A 19,877-nucleotide genomic window follows, 5' to 3' on the forward strand; every position below is an offset into this window, starting at 1 on the left:
AGTGCTGGGATTACAGGCGTGAGCCACCGTGCCCGGCCTAGATTCATTTCTTAAATGGCTTGAACCCCCATAGTAGTTCTTCCTTATTCTCTCTAGCTGGTTAGAAAAAAAGCGGGGAGGGGAGGGAAGTGCCCTGAACTGGAGTCAAAGTAGCAGATGATAGACAAGCTTTCCCTAAAAACTCTCCTCCTCAAGAAGTAAGATGAACACTGGGATCTTCTACCAACAGGTTTGCACCCCTAGCCACCCCGATGTTAACAGGTTCTGTTCCGTGCCCCAGCCCTTTTGCTTTGTTTTGTTTTAGTCTCAGCAAGCTACTTACAGGCTGCTTTAAGTGGTGTAAAAAGCAAGGGAATTCAAAGCTGTAAAAACTTGAGCCTTGTTTAACCCTCTGCCATGATGAAGGACTTAACAAGGGTCTCCTATGGTGAGCTCATTCCAGCTCACGGGTGGTTGCAGAAAGGGGAATGTTAAGAGTGTTGTGATGCTAAAGCCTCTCAACTTTCTCAGGCGTAAGAGACCCCTAATGGAACTCAGATATCTGATTTCAGTCATTTAATAGCCCTTGAGATGGTGAAAAGACTGTAATGGAAGCTAAGTAGGGTGGTAGTACTTCCATGCCAGCCAGCTCAGTGCCATACCAGAACTTGGGCTAGTGGAGATTTGACTTCAGAAATGTAGATATTTGGCCTTTAGAAGACTAGTTTGTCTTCCTTTAAGGAGAAGAATATGGAAGATTTGTCTTTAGAAATGTAGGTGTTTGGCTTTTAAAAGAATAAATGGTTTGTCTTCCTTTAAAAATAGGCTTTTAAAGACACAAGTAAGTTTTAATTTGAGTGTAATTGTAAGGAGGCCACTTTCTAGTTCGTTGGAAAAAATGTGTTCAGAAGAAAATGTAGTATCAGTTTTTGTCTGATTTTTCAAGTGTTGGTTTCCCTTTTGGTTGAACAGCAGATCTTTCTCGTATATGTGTAATTCTAGAGGATTGTACAGAAAATTAAGGGAGATTTAAATACTTAGATTTTTAAAGTTTATCTGGTGAACTCTGATTTTGATGATGATAATAAATGACTGCATTGAGGATAATGCATTTCATTGTTATATCCTAATGAAGCCTTAGGGTCATCTTCGCCTCAGAATATTTTGGGGGAGGTTGTTTTGAGAAGATACTTCTTCAGCTAAAAATGAAAAGTCACCAAATTTTCCTGAAAGTAGACTAGCTCAGTATGACCACAGAGCATTTAAAGAACCATCCAAAGGACAGTGGGGGCTGTGAGGGGATCTAGTTTCTGGTTTAGGATTTCCATTTTTGCTTAGAATCCATTGTTCTTTCAGCAGCCAGGAGCACATGCAACCTGAAGTGTATTTTTTACTTTAAAACTTAACTGTGACTGTCACTTCATTGAAGACTCTCCTAAATTCACAGAACGAGGCTGAGGTCAGACTCTGACACCCCACTTCTCTCAAATTAACTGTCCCAGCTTCCCAAGAGTTGCTCTCTAATAACTTTCTTGGTTTAACTTCTTAGTGTTTCTCCAGACTGAATTCCTGGCTTGCTCACAGAAGAAGGTCATGTGATGCTGAATCTGAGCCTTCTTGTGTTAATGGAGCGGTCTGCTCAGTTGACAGGCAGTCTTGCTGGGGAGCTGCAGCAAGATGCTTCTCTAGCGGGCTGGGTGTTGCACACATGTCATTCATTTTAGACCGCGTGTAGAATTCTTTGACCCTTAGGTCTATCTGGAAAAGAAAAAATAGCCATACTTTTTTGGAGGGTTGGCTGCTGGGTCGTGAAGGGCACTGTGTTCTCTCAGGTATTCATAAAGCTTGGTGCATGTGCTTACAGTTGGTGGCAGAGATGGCCCATGAGCTGGTGTGGTGCTGCAAGCTCGAGCTTCCGGTCAGCCTTCTTGAGTTCGACATGTGTCCTCTCTGAGGGAAACCAGCTTCAGTCTCACCTTAATTTGATATCAAAGATGCCTGCATTCACAAACTTTCATTCATCTTCATCTTTTGACGTTTGGAGACACCATTAGGGAGCAGCCCAATATTTAGTTTAAAGTACTTTACATAAAGACTGGGAAGCATCCACCAGCAAAAGCCCAGATGGAGCAGGGAGGGGTGGTTCACTTCTTGTCTCTGCCACATCACTCAATCTTATAGAATATTAGGTTTCTCATTTGTCAAAAGAAGACAGCCTCATCAAGTTTTAAAGGTGCATAGTATGTATAATTTTAAACTTGAAGGCCGGGCGCGGTGGCTCACGCTTGTAATCCCAGCACTTTGGGAGGCCGAGACGGATGGATCATGAGGTCAGGAGATCGAGACGGTGAAACCCCGTCTCTACTAAAAATACAAAAAAATTAGCCGGGCGTGGTGGCGGGCGCCTGTAGTCCCAGCTACTCGGAGAGGCTGAGGCAGGAGAATGGCGTGAACCCGGGAGGCGGAGCTTGCAGTGAGCCGAGACTGTGCCACTGCACTGCAGCCTGGGTGACAGAGCAAGACTCCGTCTCAAAAAATAAAAAAAATAAATAAATAAATAAACTTGAACCCTAACATTTTGTCTGTGAAATGGACCTGGTGAAGTCTATGTTATAATACAGAGCTAGAAAGAAATAGTGGTGTACTAGTGTGGCATCAGCAGGCTGCAGTATTGGAAGCCATTTGGAATTTACGTGTAGGCTACTTCCCAAAAGGAGTAAATCTTTGATGCTTGTTTGATGTTTGAATGCTGTGATTCTAGTATGTCTTTAAAATTTATGTTGGGGATAGGACTAATTCTAACCAAATACAGGTAATATAGACTGTATCATGTTTTTTATTGATGTAGATATTTCTGTTTTAGGGAATGTAACGTCTGATAAATATGAATCTGTTATGAATTACCTGGAGAATATATTCTGCTATTTGTACCTATGACTATAGTCTTTGGTTATAGTATGCTAGCCTGAAGAATTCTGCATCTTCAGGGATCTTTATTCTTACCTTTTAAAAAAAGCCGAAAGTCTGAACTGTCATTCAGGGAGAGAATGTTGGGATCTTTTTAGTGTCGATGAGCGCAAGAGAAAATTGATATGGCCATAAAAAGGGGTTTTCTTTGCAGAGGCTGGTACACTGGCTACATACGCTGTTTTTCCTGGAAAGCAGTGACATTTAGCATGAAGGCTGCTCTTCCTGGGCCTGTTGGTTTTATAAAATGCACCTGTTTTCACCTCTGGCCAGCCTGCTAAGCATGGAGACAGAGCCTGAGTGGCTCCTCCTTCAAGCAGTTGCATTTATAAACAGCTTTCTGAAAGGTCTCTTCTGTCCAGAGAGCTCATGTAGAACATAAACAGGGTGAAAATCACCAGAATTACTATTTACAACTTAGAGTGTTCATAATCCTCAGCAGCATCTTGTAAACAACATTTTCTATCAGTAGAGTCTTCCCCCAGGGGCCACCTGTGCTTCTCACAGGCTTACCTTTCTATATGGAGATGGGAGAAGGGGGCTTTCTGGGATCCGCTTTGCCATTGCTGGAGAGATTGCCTCCTAGAGGTCCTCCTTGGCCTTGGGCCAAGTGGGAGAATGTTTGCGGACTGCTTTCTCTTCCCTGACTTGGAGACACATATTTACTGGACTTTCATCCGAAGATGGAGATTCTCCACCTTGCAGGAGACACCACCTGCTTCACCCTGGTTTTGTTGATGTGTTCATTGAATTTCAAAGTATTGCTTTCCCCAATCCTCCAAATTGTTTTGAAGTTTAAAGTTTCAGAAACTAAAATGAATTTAAAATGTGTTTTGCAAATTAGTGTTTAGAGGTCCTGTAAGTCAATGTTTCTCAAAATGTTTCTCGGAATACTGGATCCTCAAGATAGTCATAGATCGTCAAGATAGTGAAATGGAAAATGGATTCTGTGGTCAAATAAGTTTAAGAAATACCATGTTAAACAAAGAGAAATTGCATTATTTCCAAGAGAACTTCTCAGAGCCTTAAAGGTTAATACACATTATGAACCTTTTAGGGTAGGATATGTTATGCAGTGTTTCCTAAATGTGTTTGATATCTTGAATCAAATCCTTTTTCTTCAAGAAACCATAGCACCAGTGTTCTAAGGAACCCCCTTAAGAAATGCTGTCCTAGAGTTTTGCTGAAAGGAGTCAGCACCCCCTTGGAGACAGGGCTTCTTTGCCCTTCTCCTCCCTTTCTTGCTGAGTTTTTTTGTATGACCTTGTCATATATCTAGTGTTTCTCAGCCATATCGATGCATGGGCTAGCTGCCCGGCAAAGTGGTAGGCCCGTGTTGGTAGAAGTGCTCAAGAAAGGCCTGAAATCATTAAGCACAGTTCATCTGTTGAGTACCTGCTGGGCACAGGGGATAGAAGTGGGTAAAAAGGGTCCCTCCCTTAAAGAATGCATGGCCTAGTGGGGAAAGTGGTGGCAGTGGCGATGACAGTTTGTCGTAGAGCCAAAGACTGCCTTCCTCACAAGGTTGGAGCAGAGGTGCATGTGGTGTGGCAGCCTGATGTGCCTGGTTTTCTGGGACAACCCTGCATTCAGGGGTTCTGTTCCATTATCACATGGTCTATTCCACAAAAACACAGACCCTAAGACTTGAGGAGCTCCATACTAACAGGTCAGAGTTCAGGCTGAATCCAGATGCTGGTTTCTTTTAAAAGCTGTGCAGAGCACTTTATGTTTGATTTCTAGAGCTGGTGAGTTCATCACGGTTGGACATGAGCCGCCCACTTCAGCACACTGTCCCTGGGGCTCAGCTCTGAGGGAGCTGTGGATTAAAAAAGCCTCCCCTGCAGCCCACTCCAAGTTAAGTGAGATCCTGTGGGATGGCAGAGGAGCTGTGGGACTTGCAGCAGAAGGCTGCCTTTTTCATGGCTGTGTGTCCTGCAGTCAAGTCCCTCATCTCTCAGTTTCAGTTTGCTTATTTATAAAATGAGGTTAAAATTAAAACTTGCCTCACAGAGCTCCTAGAAGGACTACCTCTGATATGGGCTAACGTCTTTTGGCACCTTTTTAAACATGTTATTTAATGTTTATTGTGATTTAAAACAGCTCCAGAGGTTAATAGTGGAAGCCAGAAGCAGCCACGCCAGTCTTAAACTATGGGCAGAAAGAGTGACTGTTTTCCTCAGTGAACTAGATTCCACTGGGTTTTTCATTAAAAAGGGATCACAATTACCTGTTGGTGTGAGAACTTTTATTTCCAGAGTCAGTGTCCCTTAGAAGTTCTGCCTACCAGTTTGGGGGTACTCATTAAAGGGGCTGTTAAACGAAACTAATGCTACAAATGGTGTTGAGGAGAGCTGTATGTGGTATCCAAAGTGCTCCATTAGCATCTTTAAAGGATCGCCTGAGAAGTCCCAGCTGTCTGGCTTCAGCTCTGCTTAGCATGGGTACCCATCGGTGTCCACAGGGGCTAGCAGCAAGGCCTGCTGAAGGAGATGCCCCACCCTGCTCTTTTCAGCTGCCTTAGAGCCTCAAGCCTGAGCCTCTCCTGCTGTTGGGAGGAACCTGGCAATGCCATCTTTGTCTTCCCAATGCCGGTCATCCCAAGCCACTCAGAGAGATAAAGAGCCATTGCAGTCCCTCTTAGGGCTGTCTTGGAGCAGAAAGACTGGCACATGATAGCATGGTGTTGGCAGTAGTCTGGCCTTGGGTCTCCCCAGAGCTGGTGGTTTATCGCTTATTAGTTACCGTGATACAATTTGAGGTTCAGAAAAGACAGTCACTGTACGCTTAACATCTCTTCGAATTCTAAGTTGAGTGAAAACCCAGAAAAAAAATAGGCTGTTCTTCTCTAAGCGCTTCTAAATAAGCAGCAGCCAGGCCAGGGACTAAAATACATCGCCCTGTAGAGCCACTGGACACTGGGATGCAGGTCTTTTGTGTCTTTCCTGCTCAGTAATAGATGTGGACCTTAGTTTGTAATTTTAGGTCGGCTTTGTTTTTTAATAACCTATTTTTTGCTAAAATCCATGGCATTCGTTTATTAAAGAATAGGATCACTTAGTCACGAAGTCTCAGAGGGTAATTCCAGTGTTTCTGAAGGCTAAAACTGTAATTGACAGTCTTGGTTTGATTGAAGGTTTGGATGTCAGTACGTCTCCTCTCTCTCCCTCCCTCTCCCTCTCCCTGTCTCTTCCTCTCTCGTCCTCTTTCTTCTTCTTTCTCTCCGTCTCCCTTCCCTCTTCTTTTCCTGCTTTGTCTCTGATGAAAGAAGTCTGAGCGATAAGGTTGTGGGATTTTTTTGTTTCCTTTTGTTTTAAATGTGTTTCTGTTTGTGTGGAGTGTTTGACTTGATTCTTCAGGGGAAATCAGTGACTAAGAAGAGAAGGCCAGAGGTAGAAGTCCAAGAGTTCTGAGGTCGAAATTTTCAGTTAATTTCCAGTAGGCCTTCATTTCTGTATATGCCACTGTAATTAATTGGGGCTTTCATTGGTCATTTGTATGTTCAAAAAAGATCAGACAGCAATACCGCCCAACGTAGTTATAAGTAATCAGAAAGTGTCTTGACTGATAGACCTGTTGGAAGGTGGCCCTAATGTTTACCTGAAAATGCTGCCTGCCCACCGAGTAACAAAAGCCAAAGCACTCCCTGCCCCACTCGTCAGGTTCTACTCAGACTGCCCTGCTGGCTGGGGTGGGGTGCCCCATGGGAGGCAGCCCCAGCCGGCACTTACACCAAGGTGCAGGTGCAGGCCAAGCTGTAAGAAGAGGGCCACCGGGGCCACACACGCAGATTCCCCTCACTACCGGAATCTGCACACCTGGCCAGGGCACTCCTTTGTCTCCCTCAGTCGTGGAGCCACCCTGGAGTTCCTCTCAGTTCCTCTGTGGCACTGGTGTGATGGTTGTTACATGGCCACCATCTGTGTCACCTGTCTGTCCTGGTCATACCTTACAGGTGGTTTGGACTATTTGTAGAACTCAACTAGCTGATTCTGTGTTTTCAGTTTCAGAATCACTTGGAAAAATTAGATTGTCTCTCAAAATCCTGTGTATCTAAAGCAGGAAAAGAGCACTTTAGAGATCCTCCCTTCAGTATTTGGTAGCTAAACCCTGAGATGGACTGGCAATTACACCTGCACTTCCACCCACCCTCCAGGGATCTAGGGCATCCCAGCCTGCACACTCCTATCATTCATCCCTGCCCCGCCCCCCACATACACACACCCCAGTAAATGCAGTGAAGAGTCATACAGGATAGGGTCACACCCAGCAAACATAAACATTGTGATATGCAGGTCATGTTTGATGACTGAACATTTCCTCCTGTACTACAATTCCCTATTGTTTTTAAAAGGTGAATCACTTTATTGACAGCAGCTTGAAACTTAGAGTAGCAAGACTCTTAATTTGGGGGCTGGTGATAAGGATATCTATGGTGGGATGTACAGAAAGGATAGGAGAAGATAAACTTTTTATTAAATACTTGAGAATTAGTTGAATGTTAAAATCGTGCCTTGTATTGATTTCATCTGTAAGAAATAGGAGTTTTAGAAATTTAATGATTGGGAACCATCCTTTTCACATAAAGTACTACAAATCCTAGGTCATATCCCACCAGGCAGTAGGTTCTGCCTGGACTCAGACTAACTCTTGGCAAATATGAGTAGGTCATGGAAGCAGTTGCAATGAAAGGATGCTGAGTGTTTGAGTTGGCAAAGAGGAAGAGAGGGTTCTTCCAGGAGGATGGTTCTTTCATTGATTCAGCCAACATTTATAGTGCATCCATTTAGTACTTTCAACTTACCAGGTTCCTTGGGACATCAAGAAAACTGTGTTTCTTTCACTGGAATATGTGCTGCATGAGGGAACATACCAGACAGTGCTCTTAAAGTAGTAGGTGCTCCATAAGTGTTTGATTTGATTTGAAGACTTTGCTTAGCTTTCAAGGAGTTCAACATGTTGGGAGCTCAAAGTCCCTGAAAAAGTTGCCATTTCAGGCACATTATGATTAGATACTAGGTGAGTGACTTAAGAATTGAGTCAAGGATAGCGTAGGGAAGGTGGGGCTGCAGGAGCCATCTGAACATGTAGGTGATTTGCTGGGTGGTAAGAAGAGCCGTCCAGGCAAAGTGTCTTTGAACCTGACCCATCGGACAAGTGGAGGGTTTGTTCCCAGAAGCTGTAGTGGGCCTTAAAGCATGGATGAGGACAGTGGAACTTGATCCCACAGGCCTTTACCAGCTAAGGGTTTTGGATATTATAATAAAGTTAAATAACCATGAATTCAGAGAGGATCCAGACACCCTTTAAAGGCTTTTTGCCTAAAAACTGGGCCTTTAAAAAGAACATAATCTAAAAGTGTACGTACTATTATACGTGGTTTGCAAATCTGAGAATCTTAAGAAAATACTAAATCTCTGCAACTTTGCTATTGACAGTAAATCAATACCTATCATATTTCTGCCACATTAGTATTCATAGTCGACTCTGGATATGTGAAAAATATTGGTTAACATAATCCCTGCCTCAACATAAAGTCAGAGATAGGGATTTATCTGTCCCTATCTCTGATAGGGATAGATCAGATAGTTTAAGATAGGGCATTCTTAAACTTATTTTAGCCATTAATAATCGCTAAATTTAAGCAACAGAAAAGCTGGTGCCTCCCAGCAGGTGGCCCCCAGCCCCTTTGTCCCTCAGCTATGAAGTACGAGGATGGCTACCTCTCTCCCTGTGTCTCCCTTGGGTTTTATCAGCACAGCACAAAGGCTGGCTGGAAGGGCAGTCCACTCCAGGTCCAGGCTCTGAGGTGTCCTGGAGGCGAAGACTCTGGAGGACCTTGTCACCAGCCTTCCCAGACTGGTTCACCTGCTGCCTTGACCAAACCCAGGAATTACTGGGAGGCAGTGCAAGGCAGCCTTTACACAAGTCAAGCTTGTGTTTTACACAAATGGAGGGGTTTTGTTAATAATGTGTGTAGTTGAGTACCTTTCTAGTAACATCCTGAGTGTCTTCTTTGCCATGAAAAGCTTATTCTAAGCTTCCCTGTAACATCCTCACTTTCTCCACAGGTGCTTTCCTTGCCTGTTAGAAATTACCAGAGTCAGTGAGGTGGGTTTCCTGGAAATTTGACTTTCCTTTAGGGAGGCTCCTCAACTGAATACAAACCTTGCTGCCATCCTGGCTTAAACTTCTATACTTGTTGTTTCCCTCATAGACTGTTCAGTGCCTAAAATGGCAACTTGACAGCCTTTGCCAAAATGGATTTTAACAGAGCTGCACCTCCTAAATCTTCCTCTCTGGCAGGCACGGAAGATGTCTCTGTTTGGCGTGCATCGCAGGCAGAGGGCTAGATTCTCATCGGCCAGGCCCCTGCCGTCAGTGACCATCAGGCTGGTTCCCATGAACCTCTCTGACTCTTTTTCATCACCCATTTCAATCTAGAAGATATTGAAAAATGACCAAATTCAGCCAAAGTGTGGTATGCATTAGCATGTTTTCCTGAGCTGTATAAGTTTTCCCTGGAAGATGTACTCCAAGGGAACTGTGCCATTTTGGTGCTCCAAAATTAGATGGGGCTGCCTAACCCAAAACCTGCAAAAGCATTGTTTTCCTGGGGTGACACCAGCTACACAAGCCTTAGTGGATGCTGGCAGATGACTGTGGCTCATGTGGATTGCATGTCCCTTAAGTCCTTTTGGGAATGAAGCAGAGATGGCGTCAGGCAGACATTTCTTTGAGTGTTTGAATGGAAATATTCAAACTCTGAAACCCACCCCTGTCTTCCTGGAGTCCATGTGAGACTTCCTTGTCAGATTGCATGAATATCAATTCCTTATCTCTCCTAAGTGTTCCATATTTAGTCCCCAGCTTGCTCTAGGGGTTGAAAGTTTGGCTAAAATTATCTTTCTTTTTAAAGAGTGAGGAAAGTGGTGTTTCACTTTATTTTTGCTTGTGGGGCAAACTTCCTCAAATCATCTAGTTCTGTCTAACTAGGAAAACAGTTGATAACCTTCATGGATTTGTGAATGTGAAGGTTTCAACTTATGATCTCTTTTTCCTTCCATGTCCTATTTAGTATTAGGGTCCTGTTCTGTTCTTCTCTGCCAAGAAGATAAAAACACTACTGAAAAATGTTTCACAGTGGATTAAGTTGTGGGAGGACAGCAGTAGGAACATTTATGTTTTATTCCCAGATTAAAGTTGATTGGGGTTGTTATGTTTTGTGTAGTTTTTGGAGGCATTTCCCTTTCTTAGAGTATCATGTGATTTATGGTGATAATTAGGCAGAAACTTGTCTTCCCTACAGATGCCAAGATTATAGAGGGACTTGCTCTCACCAGAGACCAGATGACAGCATCCGTAGATATTTTTAGAATGGACCTCATCATTTATTTGGTCTCCCCATTTCATTTTCTTTGTATCAGCAATTGATTTCAAACTTGTTTATTGGGCAGGGAGGGGAGAGAGGGCGTCTTCCCTTATTAATGAAAGTCACTGATGGGACAGAACAGCATCTTTGTATTTATTGTTAATTGGCATATTGCCTAGTACTTGCAGAGTAAACTACAATTCCGTCAGCTGTAGCTTCATTTTCTTTTCAAAAGTTTTGCTTAATCTGATGTGTTTTCTTACAGCATTTTAAAATTTTATTTATTTATTTTGAGACCGGGTTATGAGACTAGTTTTTGTATTTTTGGTAGGGACGGGGTTTTGCCATGTTGCCCAGGGTGGTCTCCAACTCCTGGGCTCAAGGGGCCGCCCCCCTCAGCCTCCCAAAGTGCTGAGACTACAGGCATGAGCCACCATGCCTGGCCCCTTAATCCGATGTGTTTTTAAACTAGAAGAACATCGACACATACACATAAATCTCACGGTTAACTAAATAACCTTATAACTAAAATGTCATACTTTAAACTATTTAAGAATGACATGAGCTTTCTTAAAACCCATGAAACTTGTACCCAAGCTAAGTATCATTGACTTTCCCAGCTCAGTAGCTGGGTTTCATCACTTAATATGCTCCCTCTACTCTTTCTGTCCTTGATTGAATCAGATAAGCATGTACAAACATTGAGCCACAGAAGAGCCATTAAAAATCTAAGACAGATGAGCTGCTGCTTTCCTTTTGATTATTTTTATTACCCCAGTTTTCATTGCAAATGGTGATTCTGGTGTTCCTCTGAGAAGGTTAATTGTATTTCTGTTCAACATTTATCTTCTATATTTTCAGTGTTTTACAATCTGTTTTCCTTCTGTCACAGAGGAAACCAAAGGCCTTTCTGTTCTCTGGAGTGGGAGTTTCTGTATTAAATTTGTCCTCTGCAAGAGTTGCCTCTATACCTGGGCCAAATCCTCTACCAATTCAGCCTATAAGCACCAAGGTGGTTTCCTGAGCAGGCCTCCCTGGGAGGGCATTGCTTGGGGGACCTCAGCGGAAGCTGTAGAACATGGCTTCACAGGTGACCCCAACCCCAATCTGCAGAAAGGGAAAGTGGTGATTCACACATCTCCTTTTTAATAATGGAGTTCTCTGAAGATTGGGGCCTTTTGATGAAGGAATGGATATTAAGCCTGGGGACTGTGGTTGGTTGGTGCTTTAGACTGTCCCACATGGGCCTCCTACTCCTGGCTTTGGGGTGATGGCCTGTTCTGCTCAAAATTGTGCTCTGTTAGGGGCTCATGGGTGTCCTCTGTCCTCTTTCCTGCTGTATTGGCCCAGCCCACATTGGAGCAAGCCACACTCCCTGTCTCTGTACTTGGGGAATGAAGTGTGTCACCTTCCCATTATGCACTGGCTTCTGTGGCTGCATAATTAATACCCAAGGGAACTGGAGAGAGATCTGAATTAGGTAGTACTTTACAGCTTCTCCCTCGGCGCTTACAGTAAGTCAGGATGGGGACTTGGGGATGGGAGTCCCCTGATGACTGATCACATAGTGATGTTGGATGGTGGTTTATTAAGTGTTATTGTGAGGGGAAAAAACCAAATCCTCTTCCAGAGGACTGTGCCTGTGAAACGCTATCTAATCATTCATACTTTGCGGGGCAAGGTAGAGTAGTTAGAATAGCACTGACTTTAGCAAGCTACAGTCTTCACAGATGCTGAGATCTAGTATTTACTTTAGCTTTTACTCCCTCTAGAATCAACAAGCCATTATTTTATAGTCCAAGATAATATTATCTAGTAGCTTTACAAAGCAAAGAATGCCCCAAAAAACCATCAGCCAGGGAAACTAAAACCTAGGGATAGACAGGAAGAAGAAAGGGGCTTCTTTTTATACTTTATTGTCCCTGCCTCCAGTAAAACAACCTAAATTCTTCAATTTGGAGCTTTAACAAGGATAAGTAAATATGACCGTGGGCATGTAACATTGTAAATACTAAGTCCTGCTGTGTTTGCAAACATTGAGAGTGAAAGGTAAGATTGCCAGCAAGTGCAGAGTCACAGAAGAGATTGAAGTTACAGTACACTCATCAGAATTCCTGATGACCCTACGGTACAACCTCTAAAGGTGGGAGAAGCAGATGTATATAATGTGATTTTGTGTGTGAGTTTATTGATGCTTTTTTCATTACTTATTTACCTTGTCTGGAGAGAAAAGCACGAGTTCATGTTGTTTCACTACCACTTTTCTATCCATTTCTTGGCCTAGAGCCGTTTCTTTACTACCATAACTGCCAACACTATCTCCATAAACAAAGAATCTTATGTCTGGAGGTCTGTCATGTCACGTCCTTTTGCTATTAAGACAGCTCTATGAATATACTTTTTTTTTTTTTTTTTTATCCCTTAACTTTTCTGGGCCCAGTGGTCACATGACATCTGATAAGACTTGTATAAATTCAGATGCTCTAAGAGCACCTTTTTTGTGCCTTTCCACTGAAGACAAAATAATAATTGGAGGCAGAATAATAATAATGTTGTTGATTGTTAATGGGGTGTTTTATGGGGCATTTCTTGTCCATATATATATATGTGTTATGTAATTTTTTTTCTCCAAATTTGTAATACAAAAATCAAATTCCTAAGCCAGGTGCATTGGCGTGCCTGTAGTCCTAGCTACTCAGGAGGCTGAGACAGAAGGATCTCTTGAGCCCAGGAGTTCAAGTCCAGCCTGGGCAACATAGCAAGACCCCATTTCTTAAATTCTTTTTTTTTTTTTTTTTTTTTTGAGACAGAGTCTCGCTGTCGCCCAGGCTGGAGTGCAGTGGTGCGATCTTGGCTCACTGCAAGCTCTGCCTCTCGGGTTCACGCCATTCTCCTGCCTCAGCCTCCCGAGTAGCTGGGACTACAGGTGCCCGCCACCGCGCCCGGCTAATTTTTTGTATTTTTAGTAGAGACGGGGTTTCACCGTGTTAGCCAGGATGGTCTTGATCTCCTGACCTCGTGATCCGCCCTCCTCAGCCTCCGAAAGTGCTGGGATTACAGGCGTGAGCCACTGCGCCCGGCCCATTTCTTAAATTCTTAAGATGGCCCGCTTAGTAATTACTTCTCTTTTTATGGTGGGGAATAGGGGAGTCAAGATTACCCACACCCAGCACTGCAGACTTATTAAGGCCTTTATAGAAAGTGGCCATTTCATCTCCACTGGTGTTGGGGTATTCGTGGAAAGGGGTGGTAAGCAATTCAGTTAGTCCACATAGTCAGTAGGGAAGAACCAGAAAAGTATAACTCATCTACTTAGGATGAGCGGCTCTCCTTGTTTTAGCATGGAAAGTCCCATGTCCTAGGAAATCCCTCAGTCCAGAAGTCTAGAACAGAATCTTATCTGCACCTTGAATATCTAACTAAAAAGGACCCACTAAAACACCCCTAATATGGCTTTCTTTATCTCCCAAAGTGAATGATCCCATTCCCTTTGGGCTTTTCAACTTCAGAGCATTTTGTAATAAGGACAACATGACAAATAAGGTAAGTAATCTTTGTGCTTTGTCCTTAGGATTTCAGACCTTTGAAACTGGTGTAGCAGAGCAGCTTTGCTGTGCTAGCCCTGGGCTCTGAGGTGGGTGAGGGAGATGGAAGGCCTTGACAGGTGGCCCTCAGGTGCCCACTATTGCTGTTGCAGTGCCCTTAATGATCTCTGGTTTTCTTTTCTCCTCCTTTAGACCCTCAAACTGACACAAGACCTACAGAGAAAACCCTTTGCCAAATCTGCTCTCAGCAAGTGGACAGTGATACCGTTTACAGCTTAACACCTTTGTGAATCCCACGCCATTTTCCTAACCCAGCAGAGACTGTTAATGGCCCCTTACCCTGGGTGAAGCACTTACCCTTGGAACAGAACTCTAAAAAGTATGCAAAATCTTCCTTGTACAGGGTGGTGAGCCGCCTGCCAGTGGAGGACAGCACCCCTCAGCACCACCCACCCTCGTTCAGAGCACACCGTGAGCCCCCGTCGGCCATTCTGTGGTGTTTTAATATTGCGATGGTTTATGGGATGTTTTAAGTGTTGTTCTTGTGTTTGTTTTCCTTTGACTTTCTGAGTTTTTCACATGCATTAACTTGCGGTATTTTTCTGTTAAAATGTTAACCGTCCTTCCCCTAGCAAATTTAAAAACAGAAAGAAAATGTTGTACCAGTTACCATTCCGGGTTCGAGCATCACAAGCTTTTGAGCGCATGGAACTCCATAAACTAACAAATTACATAAACTAAAGGGGGATTTTCTTTCTTCTTTTGTTTGGTAGAAAATTATCCTTTTCTAAAAACTGAACAATGGCACAATTGTTTGCTATGCGCACCCGTCCAGGACAGAACCATGCATAGGCAAAACGAGTGGAGCACAGCGTCCGGCCCAGTGTGTTTCCAGTTCTGAGTCAGGGTGATCTGTGGACGGGACCCCAGCACCAGGTCTACAGGTGCCAGATCAGTAGGGCCTGTGATCTCCTGTCAGTGTCCTCAGCTAATGTGAACAGTGTTGGTCTGCTGGTTAGAAACTAGAATATTGATATTTTCAGGAAAGAAATCAGCTCAGCTCTCCACTCATTGCCAAATGTCACTAAAGGGTTTAGTTTTAAGGAGAAAGAAAAGGAAAAAAAAAAAACAAAAAAATGCTGTTTTGCTTTGCAGAACAAATGAACTTACAGGTGAGCATTAAGCTTGCAGTGAGAAATGTGCGAAGAGTAAAAACCCAAGTCAATGCTGAGGCAGTTCTAACTTCACTGTTTTCCTAAATACACATCCTTGATTATTTTCAGCCTTGCTATATAATCTGATCTGCTAGAAGTGTATGAGTGAGAGGCAATAGCATACAAACTGATTTTTTAAATATAAGCTTAGGTTGTAATTGTACAAGTGACTCAATGGAAGTACAAAATAGGGCAGTTTTAACTTTTTTTTCTGCTTCTATGGATTTCATTTTGTTGTGTTTTCAAAAAGTTATGGTGCTGTATAGGTGCTTTCTGTTTAACCTGGAAAGTGTGATTATATTCGTTACCTTCTTTGGTAGACGGAATAGTTGGGACCACCTTTGGTACATATGAAATTGGTATAACGATGCTCTGATTAGCACAGCATATGCATACTTCTCCAAAGTGATATATGAAGACTCTTTTCTTTGCATAAAAAGCATTAGGCATATAAATGTATAAATATATTTTATCATGTACAGTACAAAAATGGAACCTTATGCATGGGCCTTAGGAATACAGGCTAGTATTTCAGCACAGACTTCCCTGCTTGAGTTCTTGCTGATGCTTGCACCGTGACAGTGGGCACCAACACAGACGTGCCACCCAACCCCCTGCACACACCACCGGCCACCAGGGGCCCCCTTGTGCGCCTTGGCTTCATAACTCCTCTGGGGGTGATATTGGTGGTGATCACAGCTCCTAGCATAATGAGAGTTCCATTTGGTATTGTCACACGTCTCCTGCCTCCCTTGGGTTGCCATGTTTGAGCGATGGCCCTGTTGATTTCACCCTGCCTTTTACTGAATCTGTAAATTGTTGTGCAATTGTGGTTATAGTAGACTGTAGCACATTGCCTTTTCTAAACTGCTACATGTTTATAATCTTCATTTTTAAAGTATGTATAATTTTTTTAAGTATGTATTCTATTCATATGGTCTGCTTGTCAGTGAGCCAGACTTGCTTACTATATTCCTTTATAATAATGCTAGCCACTTCCTGGATTCTTTAGTAATGTGCTGTATGCAAGAACTTTTCCAGTAGCAGTGAAGGAGGGTTGCCTCTCCAAGCTTCCTAAAGGATGCTGCCCTGGGTGGGGATGCATTGCAGAGGCAGTAGTAGCATGGGGGCTAGAGTGGGGAGCGAGATGTAAAAGGGTGGGGGGATAGGAGAATTCCAGAGTGCTTCCAGCATTAGGGTCCTGAGAACTTCTGTCCTGAGTTCAGAGAAACATGCAAAGTAACTAACAAAATAGCTACTTGCCTTTGCAGTTTTACAGACCCTGGGAGCTGCTTTGGGAGTGAGAAAGGCAACCCTCCAATGTGTTTCAACTTTAAAATGTTGAATTCTTTTCAGACGTGGTATCTCATTTATTCTCATTTTCTAGCGTTTGTTGAATTTCAGGCAGAATGTCTTACAGAATGTCCTAGAACCAGATTATCATTTAATCTGAAACAGCTGAGGAAGGGACAGAGAAGGTACAAGGGCAAGGCAGCACAAAACAGATCAGGAGAATGAAGAGGGAATGCTTTGGTTTTTTGTTTTGTTTTGTTTTTTCTTTTTCAAGTAACTAAAACAGCATCTACATGTAGAGTGTTGTGGAGAGCTGAGACCAGGGTAAAGTCAAGTGCAGCATCAGTACTGCGAGACCCACCAGCCCCTGGAGAGGGTCAGCCGAGAATCTGGTAGTGAAACCTGTCTAGGGTCCCGGCACCCTCACCCTCAGCCACCTGCAGAGAGGCCAGGGCCCCAGAGACTAGCCTGGTTCTGAAGTGGGCAGGGGTGCTGCCAGAGCCCTCTGCCCCTTATATTGAGACCCTGCTTTCAGGACAGGCCAGCCGTTGGCCACCATGTCACATTCTGAGTGAGTGTCACAGGTCCCTAACAATAATTTTCTGATCTGGAGCATATCAGCAGAATGCTTAGCCTCAAGGGGCCTGGCAGCTGTAATGTTTGATTTATGATGAGAACTATCCAAGGCCACCCTTGGCCTCTAAATAAGCTGCTCTAGGGAGCCGCCTACTTTTTGATGAGAAATTAGAAGAGTACCTAATGTTGAAAACATGACATGCGCTCTTGGGATCTGCTATTCTCTCCAGGGCTCCAGAACCTGATACCTGTTACCAAAGCTAGGAAAGAGCTTTATCACAAGCCTTCACTGTCCTGGCATGAGAACTGGCTGCCAGGCTCAGTGTACCCCATTAACTGTGAATGAATCTGAGCTTGGTTTCCTTTATTGCTTCCTCTGCAATATGATTGCTGAAACACATTTTAAAAATTCAGAAGTTTGTCACTCCTGTTAATGGGAGGATCAGTCACACATGTGTAGTACAAGGCGGACTTCGTGTTTGTGTTTGGTGTTAATTTTTAGCATTGTGTGTGTTGCTTCCCCACCCTGAGGAGAGGACACCATGGCTTACTACTCAGGACAAGTATGCCCCGCTCAGGGTGTGATTTCAGGTGGCTTCCAAACTTGTACGCAGTTTAAAGATGGTGGGGACAGACTTTGCCTCTACCTAGTGAACCCCACTTAAAGAATAAGGAGCATTTGAATCTCTTGGAAAAGGCCATGAAGAATAAAGCAGTCAAAAAGAAGTCCTCCATGTTGGTGCCAAGGACTTGCGAGGGGAAATAAAAATGTTATCCAGCCTGACCAACATGGAGAAACCCCGTCTCTCTTAAAAATACAAAATTAGCCTGGCATGGTGGCGCATGCCTGTAATCCCAGCTACTCTGGAGGCTGAGGCAGGAGAATCGCTTGAACCCAGGAGGCGGAGGTCGCAGTGAGCCAAGATCATGCCAGTGCACTCCAGCCTGGGTAACAAGAGTGAAACTCCGTGTCAAAAAAAAAAAAAAGTTACTCATCCTCTCTCAAAGCAAAAAGGAAACCCTAACAGCTCTGAACTCTGGTTTTATTTTTCTTGCTGTATTTGGGTGAACATTGTATGATTAGGCATAATGTTAAAAAAAAAATTTTTTTTTTTGGTAGAAATGCAATCACCAGTAAAGAGGTACGAAAAAGCTAGCCTCTCTCAGAGACCGGGGAGGCAGAGTACTACTAGAGGAAGTGAAGTTCTGATGGAATCATGCCTGTCAAATGAGGTCTTGAAGCGGATGCCCAAATAAAAGAGTATATTATATTTTATCTAAATCTTAAGTGGGTAACATTTTATGCAGTTTAAATGAATGGAATATTTTCCTCTTGTTTAGTTGTATCTGTTTGTATTTTTCTTTGATGAATGATTGGTCATGAGGCCTCTTGCCACACTCCAGAAATACGTGTGCGGCTGCTTTTAAGAACTATGTGTCTGGTCACTTATTTCTCTAAAATTATCTCATTGCCTGGCAATCAGTCTTCTCTTGTATACTTGTCCTAGCACATTATGTACATGGGAAATGTAAACAAATGTGAAGGAGGACCAGAAAAATTAGTTAATATTTAAAAAAATGTATTGTGCATTTTGGCTTCACATGTTTAACTTTTTTTAAGAAAAAAGTTGCATGAATGGAAAAAAAAAATCTGTATACAGTATCTGTAAAAACTGTCTTATCTGTTTCAATTCCTTGCTCATATCCCATATGATCTAGAACTAAATATGGTGTGTGGCCATATTTAAACACCTGAGAGTCAAGCAGTTCAGACTTTGATTTGAAGCACCTCATCCTTCTTTCAATGCGAACACTATCATATGGCATTCTTACTGAGGATTTTGTCTAACCATATGTTGCCATGAATTAACTCTGCCACCTTTCTTAAGGATCAAAACCAGTTTGATTTGGGAATCTTCCCCTTTCCAAATGAAATAGAGATGCAGTACTTAACTTTCCTTGGTGTTTGTAGATATTGCCTTGTGTATTCCACTTAAAACCGTAATCTAGTTTGTAAAAGAGATGGTGACGCATGTAAATAAAGCATCAGTGACACTCTTATCTTCCTCCAAGAAGTCTCTTTGTTCTCCCTCCCCCTTTCTTGAACCCTAGGAATAAAATGGCAGTTTCTCTCAAGGTCTTCCTGTGGAATTCCCCCACAGGCTGGGAGAGCCACAAAGCTGAGAGACTCTATCACAAAATCTTTAAATGAACCTAGTAAACGTTTTCTCTGGCCCGCTTCTGACCTCCACAGACAACAGACAACTTAATAAAGGAAGATTTATGGCATAGTTCATGGTGGCTGATAGCCACTTTTGGTGTGTTCTGAGTCATGTTGCCCAGGGAGCTTTGAATAAGTGGGGAGTTGGGACTTAGAGATGGCCCTCACTGAGCGTCTGAGGTTTTAACTTGTCGGTTGCTTGACCTGGATGAGGTCTTCCTCACCTGAGTCCAACACATGAACGTTGGTTGGCAACAGTGCCCTCCTGCCCGACCTGCATACTGAAAGTCAGACATGACACTTCAGGCTTCTGGTGGCAACAGCGTAAACATTTCCTCTGTGTGTACCTTTAGGGCCTCCTCAGTTAAGTGAGAGGGAACTCCACCTGTTGTAAAACTATTCTTAGTAGTCTGGATTGTGTTTTTTCATTTTAATAGCCATATAAAATTATTCAGATGATTCAGAATAAGCAGGATCTATTTTAAGGTCCCACATGATAGGTTCTTACTTCAGATCAAGGAGGTGAAAGGTTTTAAAGTTGGGAATTTGGGATAAATTCTGTATTGGTGGTGTGTAAGTTTTTCTTCACCATTGTTTTAATTACTTACAAAGGTAAAACTTCACCGTCTCCTAATGCCAAAGCCTACTGGGGATGGGTATTTCACTTGGGATTACTTCCCAATTTTTATTCTGTCTTCCAGAGGATTAAA

General features: G+C 43.0%; 1 protein-coding gene across 2 annotated transcripts in view; it reads left to right on the top strand.

Annotated features, from left to right (window-relative positions):
* The window catches only part of FOXO3 (forkhead box O3), a 125,162-nt gene extending 106,155 nt beyond the window's left edge, over positions 1-19,007 (top strand). For both annotated transcript variants that reach the window (XM_063604971.1, XM_003845944.7), the window contains one exon: positions 14,056-19,007. The gene's annotated coding sequence lies outside the window, so the exon portion shown is untranslated. The remainder of the gene's footprint in view (positions 1-14,055) is intronic.
* Positions 19,008-19,877: the final 870 nt, after the last annotated feature.

This window comes from Pan paniscus, chromosome 5 (assembly GCF_029289425.2).
Source record: "Pan paniscus chromosome 5, NHGRI_mPanPan1-v2.0_pri, whole genome shotgun sequence".
NCBI classification, from domain to species: domain Eukaryota; kingdom Metazoa; phylum Chordata; class Mammalia; order Primates; family Hominidae; genus Pan; species Pan paniscus.